Source organism: Prunus dulcis, chromosome 4 (assembly GCF_902201215.1).
Source record: "Prunus dulcis chromosome 4, ALMONDv2, whole genome shotgun sequence".
In the NCBI taxonomy this organism is placed as follows: Eukaryota; Viridiplantae; Streptophyta; class Magnoliopsida; order Rosales; family Rosaceae; genus Prunus; species Prunus dulcis.
The window spans coordinates 17,878,135-17,898,133 of NC_047653.1; the positions used below are offsets into that span (position 1 = coordinate 17,878,135).

The 19,999-nt window shown below is 38.1% G+C and overlaps 1 long non-coding RNA gene across 5 annotated transcripts; it reads right to left on the reverse strand.

The window, feature by feature from the left end:
* Positions 1-1,115: 1,115 nt before the first annotated feature.
* On the reverse strand, positions 1,116-18,048 carry LOC117626403. Of its 5 annotated transcripts, XR_004585560.1 has the most exons (6): positions 17,755-18,048; positions 17,627-17,670; positions 16,109-16,222; positions 15,419-15,901; positions 12,993-13,056; positions 12,081-12,232 (listed from the first exon to the last, which is right to left on the reverse strand). It is a non-coding gene; the product is annotated as an uncharacterized LOC117626403 (long non-coding RNA). The 5 variants fall into 5 exon arrangements; XR_004585561.1 differs by lacking the exons at positions 12,081-12,232; positions 12,993-13,056 and adding an exon at positions 1,116-1,740; XR_004585559.1 differs by lacking the exons at positions 12,081-12,232; positions 12,993-13,056 and adding an exon at positions 9,114-9,483.
* Positions 18,049-19,999: the final 1,951 nt, after the last annotated feature.

Consider the following 19,999-nt stretch of genomic DNA (forward strand, 5'->3'; position numbering starts at 1 on the left):
TCAGCCGCTCCACACGTGGCCCAACTGCCTTCTCACAAGCCCAGGCCTCTCTAACAGCTCCAAACATTGGCCAGCTCCATCCAGCCGTGATTTTGCAGAAAAATCCCAGCTGCGACTCCAATAAAACCCGGCCGCATCTCTAGCTATAAAACTGGGCAACATTCTTCAGCTAAGTAGTCCGGCCGTGTTCAAATCTCTTATCCCTTTTAAGCATTTTCAGTCTCGAAACGGCCTCAAGGACTCTAGCCATGCTTGAATTTAATCCGGCTGCTTGTATTTCATAACGTGCCTGTCCTCGCGTAGCGATAGAGAAACCCAAATGAGAATAAGTTTATGGCCCCCTTTAATTCAATTCAAAATTACTAATTAAAAAAATCTTGAACTGGATTGAATTAGATTCTCACGAGCAAATCCGTTAACTGATCAAATCATGTTGTTTATGATTTACATGTCCAATATAACTTGCTAGAGTCATCCAAATATTTGAACTATGTTAGGAAAATGTTGAGTACTTTAGTAAGATCTGGGAACCGAAAAGTCAACTTTGGGTCTTTTGGATGAAGTCTTGGCTTGTTACAAATAGTATTAAAGGACAACCCAACCTATATGTGGTACTCATCAGTCATGGTCATGGTCATGAAGAATCAAAGAAAGGTAGCTCCTCACTATGAGGTAAAATGTTGTGTCTTATATCTGAAAGGCCAGCCTATTGGATAAGTAAACTTGATGAGGACACCAATTCCTAAAGGGTGGAGATTTTGATACCTTAAATCCCAAATCCCACATTAGACCTATGGTCTTAGGTTCTAACTCCCATGGCTGTGTGTGTAAGAAAATCCCCCCCCCCCCCCCAAACTTGTAACTTTGGCACCAAAAAAAAAATATTCCGATGTTGAAATGTTCCCGAGAAGATCGTAGGTACTTATGGAGTGTTTGGATGAGGAAATTTAAAAGTGTTCATAAATGATGGAATTTAAAATAATTTAAATTAATGTTCTAGAATTTGTAAAATTTATTCTTTGGCTAATGGATTTAAACATGGAATTGTAAAACTTAAAAACCACAAAAGAATGATTTGGCTCAATTGATCCATCAGTATGATGGAGCCCTTGTATTTATAATTGGAAAGTGCTATACAATACAACCATTACAAGAAGTAGGGTAAATCCCTATTTACATGTGAGTTCTATGAACACTTCAAACACAACACAACAACTTATCTAGAATTTGAAAAATATAAACAACATATAAAATCAGGAGTTTGAAATTGAAACTATAGATGAAACTTTGTCTAACGTCCCCCCACAAGCAAACAAGTCGAGGAAGAACTGGAAGTGTGTGGTGGACAACCTTTGTCTGAACAAATCTGCAACTTGATCCTCGAAGCATATAAAATTAACAACTAGTTCACCACAAATCACTTTCTCCCTAATATAATAGTAGTCATCCTCAAGATGCTTGGCCCTGGAGTGAAACACATGATTGGAAGCCATAGCAATAGAGGACACATATATCACACCATATACTTGGGCAAGATAAAGGCAACTACAAATCATGAAAAAATTATCTAAGCCAAGATATCTTTGCTTCCATGTAGGCTTGCTTACAATACTCACCCTATATGCTTGACCTAGAGACTGCGTTACTTTTTGGAGCTCCAAGATACCAAGTTGTTGCCCAAGTACACACAGTAGCCGCTAGAAGAATGACGACAGTTTGGATCACCAACATAATCTGCATCTGAAAAAGCAGTAAGCTGTAACACACCAAGTTTATATACAAGACCATGATCATAGGTGGACTTGAGATAACGCAAAATTATATTGACAGCTAACCAATGCATGGACTTGGGAGAGTGCATGACTTGGCAAACTTGATTAACTGCATAAGATAGGTAATGCCTAGTAATAGTGAGGTATTGCAATGATCCCACTAACACTTCTATAGGTGGCCGGATCAGAGTGTGTTCACCCATGAAGGCCTTAAAGGGTAGTTTGTTTACATTTTAGAAGCCAAATTTCATTTTGCCAAAATGAATAAGCGTGTAATTGATGTTCGTTTGACCAATTTACAATGATTTGAGAAAACAAATTCACACTTTACTCTTTAAAGTTGAAAACATTGAAATGACGTTTTCTGCATTTCCAAATCCTTTCTAGCAAACACACAGCCTATGTTTCGAAAGAAAAGTGTAATCTCATGTCTTGCTTCGTCCTTTTCTCTTTAGAGTTTCCTTTCCAAACTGATTTTGGAAGCTCTACAAACCTTTTATGGAAGTCTAATGTCATTTATCAAATAACAACTCATTATGACAACATCAAATATCAATGGCAGCTTTCATTAAAAAAAAATATGTATCAATGGCGGCAACCAAAGAAGAAACTCCATAAAAGCTTTCGCCCTGAGTGCCAGTGCACAATACAACAATTATTCACAAGATTTGATTCTAAATTTGGCACACAAACATAAAAAGGTACGCATATATGCAAGGGTGAGAGAGGAGGAGGGGGGAAAGGTTGCCATGTGAGGTGGAAGGTCCAGGGGTGGAGGGCAGGTTGATGATGATTTTAATTAGGGTAATTTTATTCTTCTTTCTTATTTTCATTATTTAGTTTTTTTAAATATAGAAATGACCAAATTGTCTTTTAGAAAAACTTACATGTTTACTAAATACAAATTTTGGGGAAATTGGACGAAAATGTTTTTTCTTGTTTTTGTTCTTGAAAAATTGTTTTTGAGTTAAGCTACTAGGCGCAATCTTGGATCTTGAAAATGTAAATTTGTTTTCTTGTTTCATTTTTCGAAAATGTTTTATGAAAATGGTTTTTGAAAACGTTACCAGATGAGTCCAAAGCTTTTAACCACAATAAACTGAAGTAGAAATAGATTTGGCATATGTAAAATTTGTACGTTGGAGCAGGTCTAAAGTATATTTAGACTAATTTAGATGCATAAAGCTACCATTATAATGCACTTCAATCCCCAAAAAATAATGAAGAAGCCCCAAGTTTCAAGTTAAACAAAGTACCTAGTCATTGAATGAGATTTGAAACTAGAGCAGGATCATTTCCTGTAAGCAAAATGTCATCCACATAGATCAACGGAATGGGATAAACACCATGATGATTAGACATGAACAATGAGTAATCATATTAAGATTCTGTGAAGCCAACCTCTAGTAGATAATATGAAAATCTTTGAAACCAAGCCCTAGGCGATTGCTTCAAACCATAAAGACTCCTTTGCAACTTACATACATGATTGGGAAACTGTTGATCAACAAATCCAGAAGGTTGTCTCATATAGACTTCCTCAGTGAGATAACCGTGCAAAAATGCATTATGCATGTCTAGTTGTTGAATAGGCCAATGTTTCATGATTTCCCCAGACTCAAAACCACTCAAATGGTGCTATGTTTTACAACTGCAATGGAAGTTTTAGTGTAGACAACACCTTCCTTTTGATGAAAGCCATTTGCAACTAGTCGGGCCTTGTACCGCTCGATGGATCCGTTAAATTGTCTCTTGATTTTGAACACCCATTTGTTAGGTAACATATTCATATTGGCTTGATACTGATACGGTACTAAATTCCAAGTACCACATATGTGCAATGCATCAAACTCCTTAACCATTGCATTGCACCATTCTTCATGTTTCACAGCCTGGCTAAAACAAGTGGACTCAACATTTTTAGTGGCATACTTAGGATTGGGTTTCTGAATGCCCATTAGACCGTGTCATCATATAATAAAGATGAATAGTAGATTGCTCAGGTGTTGCATGAGTGGAGGAGGAGTGCACGACAACTTCTATTCCTTGCTCACCAACATTATTGTTCATTGATTCTTACACATGTGCAGACAAAGAAAATAGAATATTTAAATCTGTTTGAGATGAAGGAGAAGAGATTGGAACATATTCTACAAGATAGGTGGCCTGAGAAATTTCAGTGGTGGTAGGAGTAGTTGTTACAAGACCTAAACTTGAAATAAGGTTATAGCATGATCAGAAAGAGTACCTAGTTTTTAGACGACCCCCTCAGAAGATGTGAGTTCCTTAAATGGAAAAGAGTCCTCATTGAATAGGACATGGCGTGATAAGTAAAATTGGCTTGTGGATAAGTCCAAACATTTATATCATTGGTGATTTAGTGAATACCCTAGAAAAACACAGGCTTTGGATTTTTTATGCAACTTATGTTTAGGGCACTAAGTTAACCACAGATAACAACTGTACCCAGAAACTCGAAGCATTTCATACTTAAGAGATATTTGAAACAATGTTTTAAAGGGGGGTTGATTGGAAATAACTCTGGTAGGCAACCTATTAATAAGATAAATGGATGTTTGGCAACCAATACTTGGAAGTAGGGGTGGGCACGGTTCGGATTAGATCAGTTTTACCTTAAAATTGCAAACAAACCAATTATAATATAATGGTTTGGTACGATTTTGGCAAAAGTCACAAAGGAAACCAAACCCATTTAAGACGGCTTGGTTCGGTCGGTTTGGGTTTAAGCCCAATTCTCTTTCCTTTTGCACTTTTTCAACATTGTTAGCCCAATTAGAACCAACAAATTCACATCTTGTTCCATACTTCAATCATTTTCTAAAGTACGAAACCATCATAAAGCTCAACATGCCAAAAAACTTCAAATTTCAATAACTAATTTAACTCAATTAAAATATCCATATATAATTATTACCTAATTAGAGTATCACGCGTGTAAAATAAAATGTAGATAAATAAATATACATATAAACGGTTCGGTTTGGTTTAGACCAATTTACAAAAACTCAAAATCAAACTATATACGGTTTGGTTCAATTTTTAAACCGTTTGACTTTTTTTGGGTCAAAATCAAACCAAAACCGGTAAGTACGGTTTAGATCAGTTAGTTTCATCGATTCGGCCGGATTGATGGCCACCCCTATTTGGAAGGCACACATGCATGAGACATTAAAACTATGGTTGTTTAAACTAAATGGTGATGTTTTCATTCTATCGAACCATTCTGTTCAGGATGTTTTGGATAAGAAAAACGTTGAGTTATCCCATTAGAAGCCATATAATTTTGAAAAGTAGTATATTCACCACCTTCATCACATTGGAAAGTTTTAATGGAACAGTTCAACATATTTTTCAACTTTTTTCTTAAAGCGAACAAAGATTTCACAAACTTCATCATTGTTTTTCATGGGGAATGTCTAGGTATAATGAGAGAAGTCATCAACTAGAAGAAAATTATAACGATAACCTTCAACTAAAACAACTGGTGAACTCAAAACATCGGAAAGTTAGAATGTAGATTGGACAAAGCCACTTTTGAGTGAACTTCAACTAACAAAAATGCCATTTTTGAGTTGTTACCTGAGTTCCAGCAAAAGCTAAAAATTGTTGATTGGACAGTCCACCACCTAGTTGAAATGGATACAATCCATTCTCACACATTCCTTGGAAAAATGTCTTCTGTGTCTTGAGGTCTTTGACAATGAAAGAATCAGGGAAAATTAGAATGTAGCAATTGTTATCAGAAGTGAAACGATGAACTAAAACGAGACTGGTACAAACAGAAGGGCAATGGAGAATATCATTCAAATGAAACAAGCATGAATTAGATTGAATAGTGTTAGAGCCAAAGTGAGAAATTGGTAGACCAGAATCATTACCTACACCACCAACATTATCGTCACCGTGATACTCTTTAGGATTAACAATGTTTTGAAGTGAGGGAGTGACATAAGCATTTTCTCGAGTATCCAGAAGCCAGGTTCCATTAGTCTGATGAGTGATTGTGGTGGAAGAGGAAGCCATTGCAGTGAGGCGTTTGGTAGGAATGCGTTCTTAATAGGCAATATTCATTTGCTCATAACAATCAAGAGATGAATGGCTATCTTTACCACAAATTTGATAGACGATTCTTGGAGTCTGCGACATAAAAGGCTTACCATTATTAACAGAAGTACGCTGATGAGGAGAAGAGACTACGAGTACCACCTCCTCGCTGATTCCAAAAACCTCCACAATTGAATGAAACACGACCACGTCCAGTTCCTCGAGGATGAGCACCACGTCCATGACCAGCAACAAATGCAGCTACAACAAGGCATGTTCCAGTCACATGAACAGCTTGATCCGCCATTCTTCTTTCAATAGTTAGGAGAAGATTTTCGAGAGTTAGATAAGTGATCAGCGTATCCCATGCTTGAGCAGAACTTACAAACATCTTGTAGGGGCTTTTTCGTTCCGGCAACTACAGAGGGGCCTGGGTTGCCGTAAAGAGCAAATGGCTGGAATTGCCCCTGTGTTTGAGTTCAAGAATCATGCCCCAAAAGTGCTTCAAAAGGTTCGTGGAGCCTTAGGAAACACCTTGACTTCCTTTACCTACAAAACCAACAGTTGGTTATAGATAAATATTATGGCTTGTCATGAGAAGCTTGTGGCATGGGAGCTGAGCATTCGTGAGTTTAGCATGAGAGAAAGAAAGCTTGGGTTTTCTATGAGAAACAAAGGCTTGAAGTAAGGGAAGAGATAGTTTTTGGAAGAATTTGTTGAGGAGAGAGAGGAAGAGATGAGGGAAGAAAAGTGGGTGGTTTGAGCAATTTTTCAGCAACTTGACGAAAGCTTCGTCATGCTCTGGAATGGCTTGCCAAAAGAGAAGATGGGAAGAGATGGAGGAATAAGGCTTGAAATTGAAGGGTTCTAGGGATGAGAGGTGATGCTTACTCTCTCTGGACGGAGTTGCTTGCCTTCAATGAGTTTCTTTGCTATGGGTAGAAGGTGCCGCCTTCTATAGGCGCTGGAAGCTCCTTGTTCTCATAAAACCCTAGCTGGTTCTTCCCAAATCAGCCAAGTCTTCCCCTCCATTTCTCTTCTCTTCCTTTGATTCATCCATATTTTGTGAAATCTTTCTCAGTCCAAATACACAGAGACAAGATTTTTGGAGGCTCCATAGCCTTCCTGCAGCTGTCCCTGCGACCATCTCCTATTATAGGCTACCCTTTCTCCTTCATTTTATTGCAAGAGCTGGTGGGAGAAACGAGTGGGTAATGATGCTGGTCTGAAGAGTGTTTTGCTCAAGTATCCTTTGGTTTTTTGGATGGCCTGTGCTGGGATTTTTCTTTGGCCATGTGTTGGAGATTCCCAACAGCCTGTGCAAGTCTCTATCCCTTGGTTTTCGGTCATGGTTTTCTCTCTAACCATGCGCTGGAAACTTTCATATTTTTCTAAGTCACTTAGGCCATTCCCTAAGGTAATGGGCTAGTTTACTAAGGGGATGGGCCAACCTTCTATTTGGGCTCAAGAAATGGACTCGAGTTTTGGGGCTCCCAAGGAGCCCAAAACTTCCACTTCTTGGCCCATCAATGGGCCTCATGAATGCTCGTAACTATCCATGCCACAACCCGCTCAGTAAGATCCCAGATATTCGAGTGGCTTGGGCCCACTTAAGCTTGTAGTGGACATAATAGAATGCGTCAAGGAACTATTGATCAACTTGAGAAACAATTGGTACTGCTACACCCAAGATGTTTTGAAGGACACTGATTCAAGCCGTCGACAAAACCCATCGAATCACGACTCCTCAAAATCGGAACAAATTGAGCCAACAAAAGCGAGTAGTTGGAGGGAACAAGTTTAATAGTAACAACCACATTCATAGGAGAAACCGTGGCACTAATGGGGGAAGGGGTGAGTTGGGCGTTGTTGGTGCTTGTATAATTATTGTTGGCCATTTGGGAAAAGAGAAAGAAAAAAAATTGGTGATTAAGTCATAAGACAAAGGGCTCGTGATACCATTTAAAACTTAAGAACCACAAAAGAATGATTTGGCTCAATTGATCCATTAGTGGAGCCATTGTATTGATAGTTCAATAGTGATTATACTGTTAGTATGAAAATAGTGGTCATTCCTAGACTCTAGTGTATGTGAAAAATTAGTGTGTGAAGAATTGTTACTGGACGTTTTTGGCACAACTCGTTCAATCCCATACTTCCGAGGCATGACTTGACCGATATGAGAAACTGATTTCAGGTAAATCATGACATAATCATGCATTCATTATAGGATTCCTAATTGGAGTTATTTTCACTCAAGTATTTTTATGTTAATCATACTTTTAATAGGATTAGATTTTATCTCCTGATATTATTTTCTATTGGTTTGGTCTAATGAATTTGTTTAGGTAGATATTATTTTAAAAAATTGGCTGTAGTGGAAAGTCATTAGGTTTCATCACTTGTTGCATTAGTTGGCGTCATCACATAGCATGTGAATGGAATTAGAATTTATATTGATAATTGGACAAATGTTTGGCTGATGTGTTGGCGTCTCAATGAAGAGACCTTTTTGCATGATGTTTAGAAGTCTTAGTTGAATTGGTTTTGTGAATCCGTGTTGCATAGGAAGTGTACTCGCGTGGGTTTCTCTCAATTGAGAGAAACCTGCATGGAATAAAACCATTATTGTTTCTTTTGATGAGTAGCTTTCAACGTATTGGTTTTTCTCTTAAAATATTGAATCTGTTTTGAGAAAGCTGCTGTGCTTATTTTCTTAGATAAGTCATCAAGTGTTCCTTGTTTACTTGGCCTTTCTTTTTTCATATTGCATTCATTTGCATGTCGGTGACTCATACGATTGAGGGCACTAAGACTGTGGTGGCAATTTTCCTCCAGCGAGCTTGAAGCAATCGTGACTAGTATTGCGTTCAACATAAAGAGTGTCAAAGATCATCCCGTGACAGAAGTTGAGTTATAAAGAAGTCGATAAACATTATCTAGAATGTGTCTAGGATAAGTGTGTGAGTACATCTTGTAATCATCGTTCTATAGTGGATTTAAATTGGACTGAAGAGTCCCGTGGATTTTCCCTAGAGGTGGGGTTTTATCACGTAAAATAATTCTCTGCTTATTTCTTTATTTTACGTACAACACATTTTAGGATTGATAAGCCATATCAATCCTGCTACCGAAGTTTATTTTTTGTTTATTGATTATAATCTTAAATTGGCCTATTCACCTCCCCCTAGGTTTTAGTCATCCTACAAGTATTATCATATACATCCATTACAACAAGTAGGGTAAATCCCTATTTACAAGTGAGCTCTATCAACACTTCAAACACAACACAATAACTTATCTATAGTCTGAAAAATATAAGGGCTCGTTTGGTATTGTTTTCTATGCCCCTTTTTTGTTTTCCAAAATTAAAAATCTAATGGATATGCGTTCGGTGGGCCATTTTTAAAAACACAGAATACGGTCTTTTGGAAATGAATAAAACACAAGGCGTAAAAGTGAAAATGCTGAAAAGATGTTTTCTGTATTTTCAACAAATACGAAGCACGCTGTTTTCAAAAGCACGAGATTCAAGCATATCTCATGTCTTCTTCATTTCATCGTTCTCCATCCTGCATGATTGATCTCCACAACTGGTGCTAGACTGTTGTATCTTCCATCATCTTCCTTTTCAAAAGTTGGTTTGCTGAAACAGGTACAAATTGTTCATTAAGAAACACAAATAGTTTCGTCTTCTTTTTTAACCAAATCTTTCCTAGTTCTAAATTTTTATCTACACAAAACTATAGTAAAATTTGTTTCAATGTGTTTGGCTAAAATTTTGGCATTTTTTTGCTGTGATTTGTTGTGGGTTTCATATCTAAATTTTGTAATTGTGAGTTTGGTTATGTTTAACTTAGGGTTTTTCTTCTCTATGAGTGTAGGGGTTTAGATATGGATTTGGCATATTTGTGTTTTACTCCATTAATTTTTATCCAAGTGTTCAAAAATTGATATGGTGCATATCTGGTTTGGAATGCTTTTGTTGTTTTCGTTTGTTCAATGTCTGCAAAGATGGTATCATGGTTCTTTCTCACATTAATAAAGTAGTTATTAATTACAAATTAATTAGCAATAGTTGTTGGTATACCTAAATAGATCCATAACTGTATGCATGCAATCTATTTGTTCCTCTGTTGTTAGTATACGACTCAAAGACCATTTGTTGTTCCTTTTTAGAGATGGCCACCAAGAATGCTATTAACGAACCGATTTTGGGAGCTGATTGGCCTTCAAAACATGAGGAAATATTTATAAGTATATTGCATGACCATGTAAAAAAGGGTGACTCGCAGAGATCTACTTTCAAAAGGAAAGTTTGGTTAGAAATAGGCGATGAGTTGTTTGCAGAATTTGGAAAGAGATGTACTATTGTACAACTCAAAACTAAATTTAATAGATTGCGATCAAAACATCGTGAGTTTTTAGATCTTATTGATCATACATGATTTCAGTGCAGCATGAGTTTTCAATGCAGCCATGGTGTCTTCTCGGGAAGCCCAAAAAAGATGAGCTGATGAACCACTAGCCGGAGACGTTGGGAAAAGGCAGGTTGAAGAACAGCTGAGAAGAGATAGTGGGAAAAAGGCAGGTGGAGTCATCTGCCTAAGAGGTGGAAAAAAGAAAGAGTGTGGAGCCTTTCAGCTGTCCGTTGGAGCCGTGGGTGGATGCCGATCTGGCCTTGAGCTCATATCAGGAGGTGAGCAAGAGGGTCTTGAGGCCAAAGGTCATTGTGGGACTATTATATGAAGAGAGAGGATACAGTGGCATGACCCTGTCGACTCTGGAATATCAAATTAAGGTGGTGTATTCTGATGTCCCCTTGTCTGCAATCATTTTATTGTGTTTGTCAGTCTCACCGCGTTCCAATACAAGCTACAATGAAGTTGTACATTATTGCTCAGAACGTGGCTGCTCATCTTGAATTTGATCGGGGCAAAAGGGACGAGCAGACTGTTTCCATAACGGAGCTTAACAGGACAATCAGAGAGAAGTCGCGAGTTGAGGAGAAGCTAAAAGCTGCTCGAGGTAGTCTTCTGCCTTTGAGAAAGATCAAGAAGAACCTCGAGCTGTCTTCCGCCGTTGAGAAATAGTGTGACGAAAAGCGCAGCAGATTGAAACTTTTTCATACTAGTTTTGATCGAGCTATGACGACTCGATAAAGGACTTCATCTAATTGGCTGAGTATCAGGATAGGCTCGCTGGTCAGAGGGTTGAGGGGTACTTACACCTGATTGACAAAGTTGGCGAAAAATACCCCTCCTTGGACTGGAGCTTCCTGGATGACGATGCTAAGGAGACCCAAGCAGGGCAAGGTGAAGGGTCGAGCATTGAGGTGGTAGCTCCCAAGACGACCCGATTGCTCGAGGTGCCCACTCAATTGTTCAAGATGTCGGCCCAGTTGGGGAGGTTGGGGTAGTTACTGAACTGTTAAGACTGATGCTAAAGACACTTAAGTTTGCATTATACCCCATTCGTACTGTAGTTCCTATAAAAATTTCTAAACAATGTGGCAACCCTTTGGTCAGCTTGGTGTAATTTTGAGACATGTTAGTGTATTTTTTGGCTTCTTTAAGTTTTAATTATGATTAGAAATTGTTTGGATGTTTGGTTTACCATACGTGGATGTTTTATTCATATTATTATTTACAAGTCTTAAAGTTTGGTGTGTGAGGATTGTGTAAGCTGAGTCGACCAAAAGTTTTTGCAAAAAATAAAAACATTCCATTTATCACAGTTGGTGTCTTTTTCGTCGAAAGGCTCGTCCGGGCTTGTTGATTCCTGGATTGCCATAGAGTGGTGAATCAAGCCTTCGTTGCCCCTTTTTTCTGAGTTAGTGAGAACTAGGCCCAAAGTATCCCGAGAGAGAAGCAAGTCCCAGAGGAGTACTTTGTTCTTCTTCCAAAGACTGCGTATTTTGTGCTGATGTTTCCGGCAGCTCGACGAAAAGTTGAAGATGACTTGCTGATGTTGATATGAGATAGTTGACAGGACCTGATCCAAATTCCGCTTTGGAATCGGAGCCGGACCCTGTGCGTGTCCGACACCTGGCGGATGTCGGGCACAAATGACCTACTTGCCCTTCTATGCAAAGCACGATAAAATAACAAAGTTGACTTCTACCGAAAAATCGGCAGATTTTCCCTTGTAACTGGCTCAATACCAAAACATTTACACCTGCCAAACAAGTATATATATATATATACAACCAACTGCCAGCATACATATATATACATTCCAATAGTTCATTTCTAAGTCTAGGGCAAAACATCAGAGCGGTTACTAAGAATTTACAAAGGAGTCGATCCTTTTACAAAACAAAAAGTCCTACATCAAAAGAAAGGCGCGGAAGTTGGAAAACGGCCCGATGGTGGATTCCTGTGCATGCCTACTGCCTGGGGGCGCAAAACATTAAAAAGGGTGAGTGGACCCAAAAACAAAGTTTAGAAAATAGCATATGAACATACGAACCCCACTGTAAAAAAAACAGTTATGCAAACTAAATTATTCTCTTTATTTCTAAAATCAATGCACTCATATAATTTTATATGTATATAAACCAAGCATACTCATGGTCAATATTAATTTCTTAAGGCATTGAAAATAGTTTAAAACTACCACCTAGGTGTACCCCTTATTTCCGTCAATTCCTAATATCTGTCAATTCCTTGCATCACCATGGGTGATACGTACTCGCAGGTCTCAGTGACACAAGGTCAGTCCGAGCCGCAACGCGCAGTAATCAGGGGATCGTAATCAGCCTGATCCACATTACTAGCTCCACACGAGTTCGAGTACCAAAGAACTCGTGGGGCAACAGTCAAGCATGCTGACTAAAACTAAGGCAACCAATACAATCTGAAGGCAACGTATTTACCGAAGGCAACATTTGTATATCTGGGTACAAGATGGTTTAGGAACATATAAAGTTTCTGTAACCTTCCAAATTCTGCTGCCATTTATCTGATAATTAACTAGAATTTCTTTTCCTATATCCTTTAAAGGGTATTCCGCTCGGCAGTATGCCAAATAAAATATTCAAAAGCATAGAACAGCTTATAACACTAATCTTTGAATAAAATTTATTCAAGATCAAATACTGTAACTGAAACTGAACTGCTTAAATTCATTTATAAAAACAATGAGTCTACTCACTGGTAGTCCGAGCTCGCTGGACCTCTTGAAGGTCCCTCCTGCTGGTCAATTGGTGCCCAGGTGCCTGATTCAATGACCATAATATTCTATTAATACAATATAGTATTAATTTAAAAACCCTGACCCCCAACTCCTAAAAGTACGTGTGTCAGATTAAAGTTGTTCCTATGCCCATAAAAGCTTTCCTTCCACTTGGAATAGTTTAGCAGTATCTTAGGACTCAAAAAGTGCTAAAGTCCCAAAAAGTCAACCCCGGACCACACTGGCCCATGACCTCGCAATTATGATCCGGGAGCCTCTAGAAGTTCCAAGATACTTATGACACATGTCACGAAGGTTTGGTCTCGATTAGACGGTCAGATTGATCATGACCGTACCATCGCACGATTTCTAAACCCTAACCATAGGGTTTGCGATTTCGGAGTATCCGGGACTCTGATTCACTATCTGTCGAATCCTACACGATTCTGAAATTGTCTAGAGTAACATATCTAAAAAAGATTACGATCCAACGGCTCCACAGCATTGAACCCAAAAATCGCACAATATGTAAAATTCGTTCGAGTCTCAAACGGTATCCAAATTGAGATTCACGAATTCCTAAGCGCTCGTGACAACCTAAGGATCTCATCGAGACATAGTGCCACTTCACTACCCTCGCGCACTCACCGCCACACGCTACGGCAGCGCTGGGTGTCCAAAGCGATTACGTACCACCGGAAAATCTCAAAACCACAGCTCCAAACTCCGACCCTAGGTATAACACCCTATTTGGAGCCACTTTTGTTCTTGGACCTACCCCAAAAACTAACCGGAAGTGGCCCAAATCGAGATCCCAAAATCAACCGAATTTTCAATTCGAAAATCAATTACCTACATTCAAAATCAATGCAATCCTACCCAACCATCAGATAGAGCAGCTCGAGAGGTTCAAAATCCATACCTAGATCATCCAATTTGGTGGCTGTACGACGACGAACGCAGTTGGCGAATTTCTGTCAAAACTGGCGGGATTCCGGGCTTTTTCCGACGAAATCCGGTGGTTCCAGAGGCTGAGATCGATTGGAAAGGGAAGAGGGGGTGGTGGCCGAGAGAGTAGAGAGAAGTGAGGTTTAAAATCTGATTTTTCAGATTACCATTTTGCCCCTCGTAATATTTACCCGCATTTTCTTCGTTAATGCTCCGATTCAAGCCCACTTCGTGTCTATGGACTCGTTTTGTCGTGCTCTACGCAATGGTGTGTGAAAGTATCAAATCCCTTCTCGATCAAAAAGTCAACTTTTCTTTGATAAATTATTCCAAAGGCAAAATTGTCTTTTCCTCTTAATAAATTAATAATTAAATATTAATTTAAATTTGGATTATTACATTATATAAGCTTAGCATGACAGCTTGGAGTGTGGCATCTAAAGACCCACAAGTTTAGCAAATGAGAATGCATGTGCTTGTCTTGGTGTTGGATATGTTTGAGTTTGAGTGTTGATAATTTGTTGTTTGTGGCTATGGCTATGGGGATTTAAGAATTTCAAGAGAATGAGGATGGAAGGAAAAGCTTGAGGTTTGAAGGCTATGATGTTTAAAGCTTGGAAGGAAGGAAAAGCTTGGAGTTAGGTGATGCTTTATGGATTTAAGAGTTTCAAGAGAAGAAGGATGGGAAGAAAAGCTTTAGACTTGAAGGCTATGGTTTTCATAGCTTGGAAGGGTATGAGGAGGAAGGAAAAGCTTGGAGTTATGCTTGGTAAGGCTTTATAGGGAGAATAGTTTCAAGGAGAGGAGGTTATGGTTGGGGTGCTTGCAACAGCTAGGAAGGAGGTGTGATGATTAAAGAAGGGAGTTGATGGCTGCTGGGATGCTTGCAGCAGCCAAAGCAAGAAGTTGTTGTGCTGCTCCAGCAGCTAAAGGAAGGGCCTGATGGCTGAAGAAAAATTGGTCGATGACTGCTGTACTGCTTGCAGCAGCCGAATGAGAGGAGCCTTGATAGCTGAAGAAAAATTGGTGGCTGCTGGAATGCTTGCAACAGCTGAAGAAAGGTGAGTTCTCATGATTGTTGAGAGGCTTGCAACAACCAAGGGGGCTTGGTTTTGGTTGGGCAATGCCTCTTAATTTATAGAAGGTAAAGGCTCTCTTTGGTTTCCAATAGGTAAAAGAAAGTGTTGGAGCTAGTCTATTGCCAATTAGTAAAAGGAGCATTGGGAGAAACATACGTGTGTACAACTTGTTTCCATTCCTTATCAATGATGATCCTATTTAGGGGATCCATGAAATAAATGGTCTCATTGTCCACATTAACAATAGTCAACATCCAATGATTTCTGCCAACGTAGTAGAATATGAAATAAATCCATCATAAGGCAACCAATTCACTTTTTCACATTATTTATTTCTAAGTAATTAGATAAACCTCTTAGATAGCATTTTAGACTGACCCGGAGTTGTAAAGAATTAAGAAAATCTTGTCAGGATGTGCTGATGAAAACCGAGTTGCTGAGACACGTGATCTTTGACTAATGTCTCCACACCCTAGAGCACCAATTATAGCAGGGTCAACAAACCCAATCACGCTTAACATGTTTGACGTTTTTAGCACCTCATGTAAGTACCTGTGCATTGTAAAATCAATTTGTTACAGAAAATATATATGTTATTAAATGTGGCCTATTACCTCATGTATACCACTATGCATGTGCCTGATATCAACTCTCAACTCAAAGGCTACAAATACTTGTCAGTTTTGGAGGCCAAGTCCAAAGGTTGGGCTGAAGATCTCAACTCTCAACTCAAGTGAAGGGTTTGAAGGCGCATGAGGAGCAAAGTAATAAAGATGAGCGGCGTGGCTCGTGAAACAACTATCTCTGCATCCACTCCACTTTTTGGTTTGTATTTTTAGGCTAAAAACTACACAACAATCTCTGCAAAAAGTACAAACAATTGTAAACTGTAAATCTTATGGAGATTATTAGAGAGGGAGGCAAGGAAATTAAGAATGTATTATTTTTTGGGTTGTAAATTTTGTGGTTTAGGAAGCCCAGGACAGTCTGAAAACTTAACAGTAAATTATAGATTAATGGAAAAAAAAATAAAAAAAATAAAGAAAGGAGTGGGGGAAATGAAGTCACCTCAAAATGTGCAGTTGAAGGTGCGTATGAAAACGCATCAAATATGAACTGTTGTAGTTTTACTCCCATTGTATTTCCATGGATAAAAGGAATTTTTTTCTTAGCAAGATAGTACTGCATTCACAATAACATGTTTGCAAAAATATCATTAGAATAGCTAAAACTATGGATGAGAAACTCCAAATGCATGATGCTGATGATGTATAAACTAAAAACAAAAAGGATAACATCTGCATTTAACTTTGTAACGGCACCATATGGTATGTACGACAAAAGCTAGCTCAAGTTCAAGAGAAGAAGTAGATATTTAGAAGCTAGCCCAGATCTAGACCTTGCACAATTTAGAGAAGTCCATGGAACCTCTGCCATACAGAACAGAGCCATGGCAGTAATCCCACCAATATGGTTCACTTATCTTATCCATTTCTACCAAGCTAGACATGATTATCACTATTGGTACAATACAATCATTAAATATTAATTGCTTATTTTTTCTTTAACATTTGAAACTAGCACTCAGATCTCTCTTTTATAGAAACAATTCCAAACAACCCTTTTTTTTTTTTTTTTTCTAGAAAAAATTACCCTCACCCCATTGTTCTTGGAAAAGAAAATACAAAATAATCCCTCCTGTATCCCTTGCATATCCATCATGTATCCATGTAGTCAGCTAGATACAAATTCAGAGTATATCTTATGTGTTTTGAGACATACTGTGGAAATTCAGTGACAGAGATTATCTACAAAGCTTTGAAGGAAGATAGTTCTTGAAAGCTAAATAGCAGAAGATCACATTTCATCTAAATTGGTTTTGTGATGAGGCTCCTCCTTACAATTTTGTACTAAAAAACTTTCCATGTTTGAAATGTCACGGGATAGCTAAAACGTCCATTATTGACAACTCCAAATTCCATATATAGCAGGCTATATAGCACATTATAAAAATTCAATGCACGAAAGCAACAAATTCGCATACCAAAAAAAAAAAAAAAAAGCAAAATAACCACATTTTGAGAAACACAAATAATTAATTGATTAAAAATAAGGTATGGTCTCAAATCAAGAGAAGAATGCAAATTCATGTTGTTGGGGATCAAAATTGACTTGGTTAAATGAGATATGAGGCATTGGTCATATCTGAATCGAGTAAAGGAAGGGACAAAACGGAAAATTCAGATGAGAGGAGGCAGCCATCGTGATTGAGAAACAAGGAAACAAAGGGAAAAAAAGAGAAACATAAACAAAGAAAACAATGACAAGAAGTAAAGACAATTTGAGGCATACCGTGGATCAAGAAAGAGAACCCAAAATTTTAGAAAAAGACAAAGAGATCTCAAATGAAATTAAAATACACATATGAAATAGCTACAACATTAGCAAGACTCAATTGAGATTATCTGAACCCTGCCTTCAAATTCGCAAACCACAGAGTTCATATGAAAGAAAGTGGACTGAGTGAGACTGAAAAAGGGGGCTGGCCAGAGTTCTTATGAAAGAAAAGCACTCCAGATTTCTTACCTATCGAAGCTTCAGAGGGCAAGAGAGATGAGAAAGCTAAGCACCTGCAGAGGAAACAAAGAGAGATGGTTAACACCCAAATCACAACAGTTCGAAACAAATTGAAACTCTAATTTTATTTTCTTTACTTTTGTGATCAAGGTAGAGCAACAGCAAGCCAACACCCAAATGGTTAGATAAAACCCAAATCAGTAACCTTAAAATTAAAACCCAAATCCCTCTGAACTAGAAGAGGGGAGGAGAAAGAAAGAGACGGGAGAGGAAAGGGGGAGAGAGAGAGCATGGAGAGAGGGAGACACGAGAGACAGAGTCTCTCTGTCTATGGTTGTGGCGAAGGCAAGGCGACAAGGTGGGAAGAACAAGACCGTGGAGAGAGGCAGACAAGAGAGACAAGAGATATAAGAGAGATGAGAGAGAACTATCGGGGATTAAGAAAAAAATATTGAGGCACTGTTCACTCCGTGTTTTTTTATTTATTTATAAAAGCTTCAATTACAATGGTTCAAATGAAAGCCGTTGTGTAAAGTTGTGAAAAAAAAAAATTAGAAAATCACATACCCTAAACCACAACACTTAAAAACCCCTTTTAATAACGGTTACGTAATAACCGTTGTGGAAAAAACAACTACAACGGTTTCGGAGCCAACCGTTGTGTATTCAGCATTGTCTTTTTGAATATTTGTGGTAGTGGGACATTCTTATTTCCAGCAGGTAAATGTAGGCATTGAAAAATGACTATTTCCTATAGATAAAAGGAAGTGTTGGAATTGGCTTATTTCCAGCGGGTAATAAGGAGCATTGGGACATTTTTATTTCCAGCAGGTAAAGCTAGGCATTGAAAAATGACTATTTACTATGGGTAAATGGAAGTGCTTAAAAAAATATTTCATTTGCTCACCCACATTAAAAAACTCCAAGTAATGAGCTTGGACTTTGGTGCTCCCAAGTAGCTAGTCTAAAGTCTCCATTATCCAAGAGCTTTCGTGGGCCTTACGGACCTCCGTAACCTTCCACACCACAATCCCTCGTGCAAGCACCCTCCGTAACCTTTTTGGTCACAAGACATCACAGTGGATCTAGGGCGGTTAGTTTGGTCGGGTTGGTACATGAGCACCAAAATTCTGGGATGCGCGACGTCTCTCGATAAGCCCGATTGGAAGACCTACTAGCAGTACCTGTGGTGGTCAACCTAGTCGAGACGGTATATGAATGACCTAGCCTTTCTTGACCACATGGTGCTTTCTGATAGGCTCAGCTATATGACCCATTAACAAACTTAATAAGTAATTACATAAGATGATGTCCTTAACATTAATTATCATATAATTAGTTGGCTTTAAGGGCATACTACTAACATGTAATTGAACGGTTCTTTGGTGTATTGAAAGCTCGTTTTCCAATTTTGAAGTTGATGCCTAATTACCCTCCATGTAGACAACGACGTATCCCTATTGCATGTTATGTGTTACATAATTTTATCATAAGGGAAGCATGTCGTGATAAAATGTTTGAAGAGTTTCAAGTAGAAGACATGATTGTCGATGATGAAAATATGGCAACACCAAATATAGATATATCTTCAGGAAATATTGCACAAATGGGCACCATTAGAGATAAGATTGCAATATATTTATGGCGTGATTTTACTCAAGAATCTTGATTATGTTGTAATATTATGTAACTTTTATAATGATCACGTTTATGTAATATTTTGTCTAGAGATTTGTATGACTATGAAAACCTATTTTTGCTTGTCTTTACAATGATAACTTGGAGATACACATAAAATATGGAATTGTGTTTTGGTTAATTCTTAATTTTCTTTAAAAGTCAAATTTTATCTAATTGAGTTTAGGAAAATATGTTTAGGTCATTAATATCCATAATGGGAAATGAGTTTGACTAATTATATATATAAATTCATGAAAATATTATGTCAAAAAATGAATTTAAAAATTCTTGTATCGAATGCATATTCACTGTTTTTATCATTTTTATTTATTGCTGCCAAACGTGTTTTCATTTTTTATTGTTCTTCGAAGCTGTTTTTCGTACTAACTACCAGAAGCATTCTCGAATCTTGGAAATGCATTTTCGTTTTCTGAGAATATTCTACTAAAATAATTTCTGAAAATGTTACCAGAGGGGCCCTAAATAACATATAACATCAAGAGTTTGAATTTGATACTACATAAAGACCTTGTCTAACAAGAATTTCATAATAAGGGTTTGGGAAGCTTGTTTGCTCAAGAGAAGGGGAAAAGACATGTAATTCTAGAATCGGATTCAAGGTCTATGACTCAATGCTTGAATGTCAATATTGCGAGAGGGGCTTGGACATTGTATCCCATCCTGAGCAAGTTCAAGGAGCAA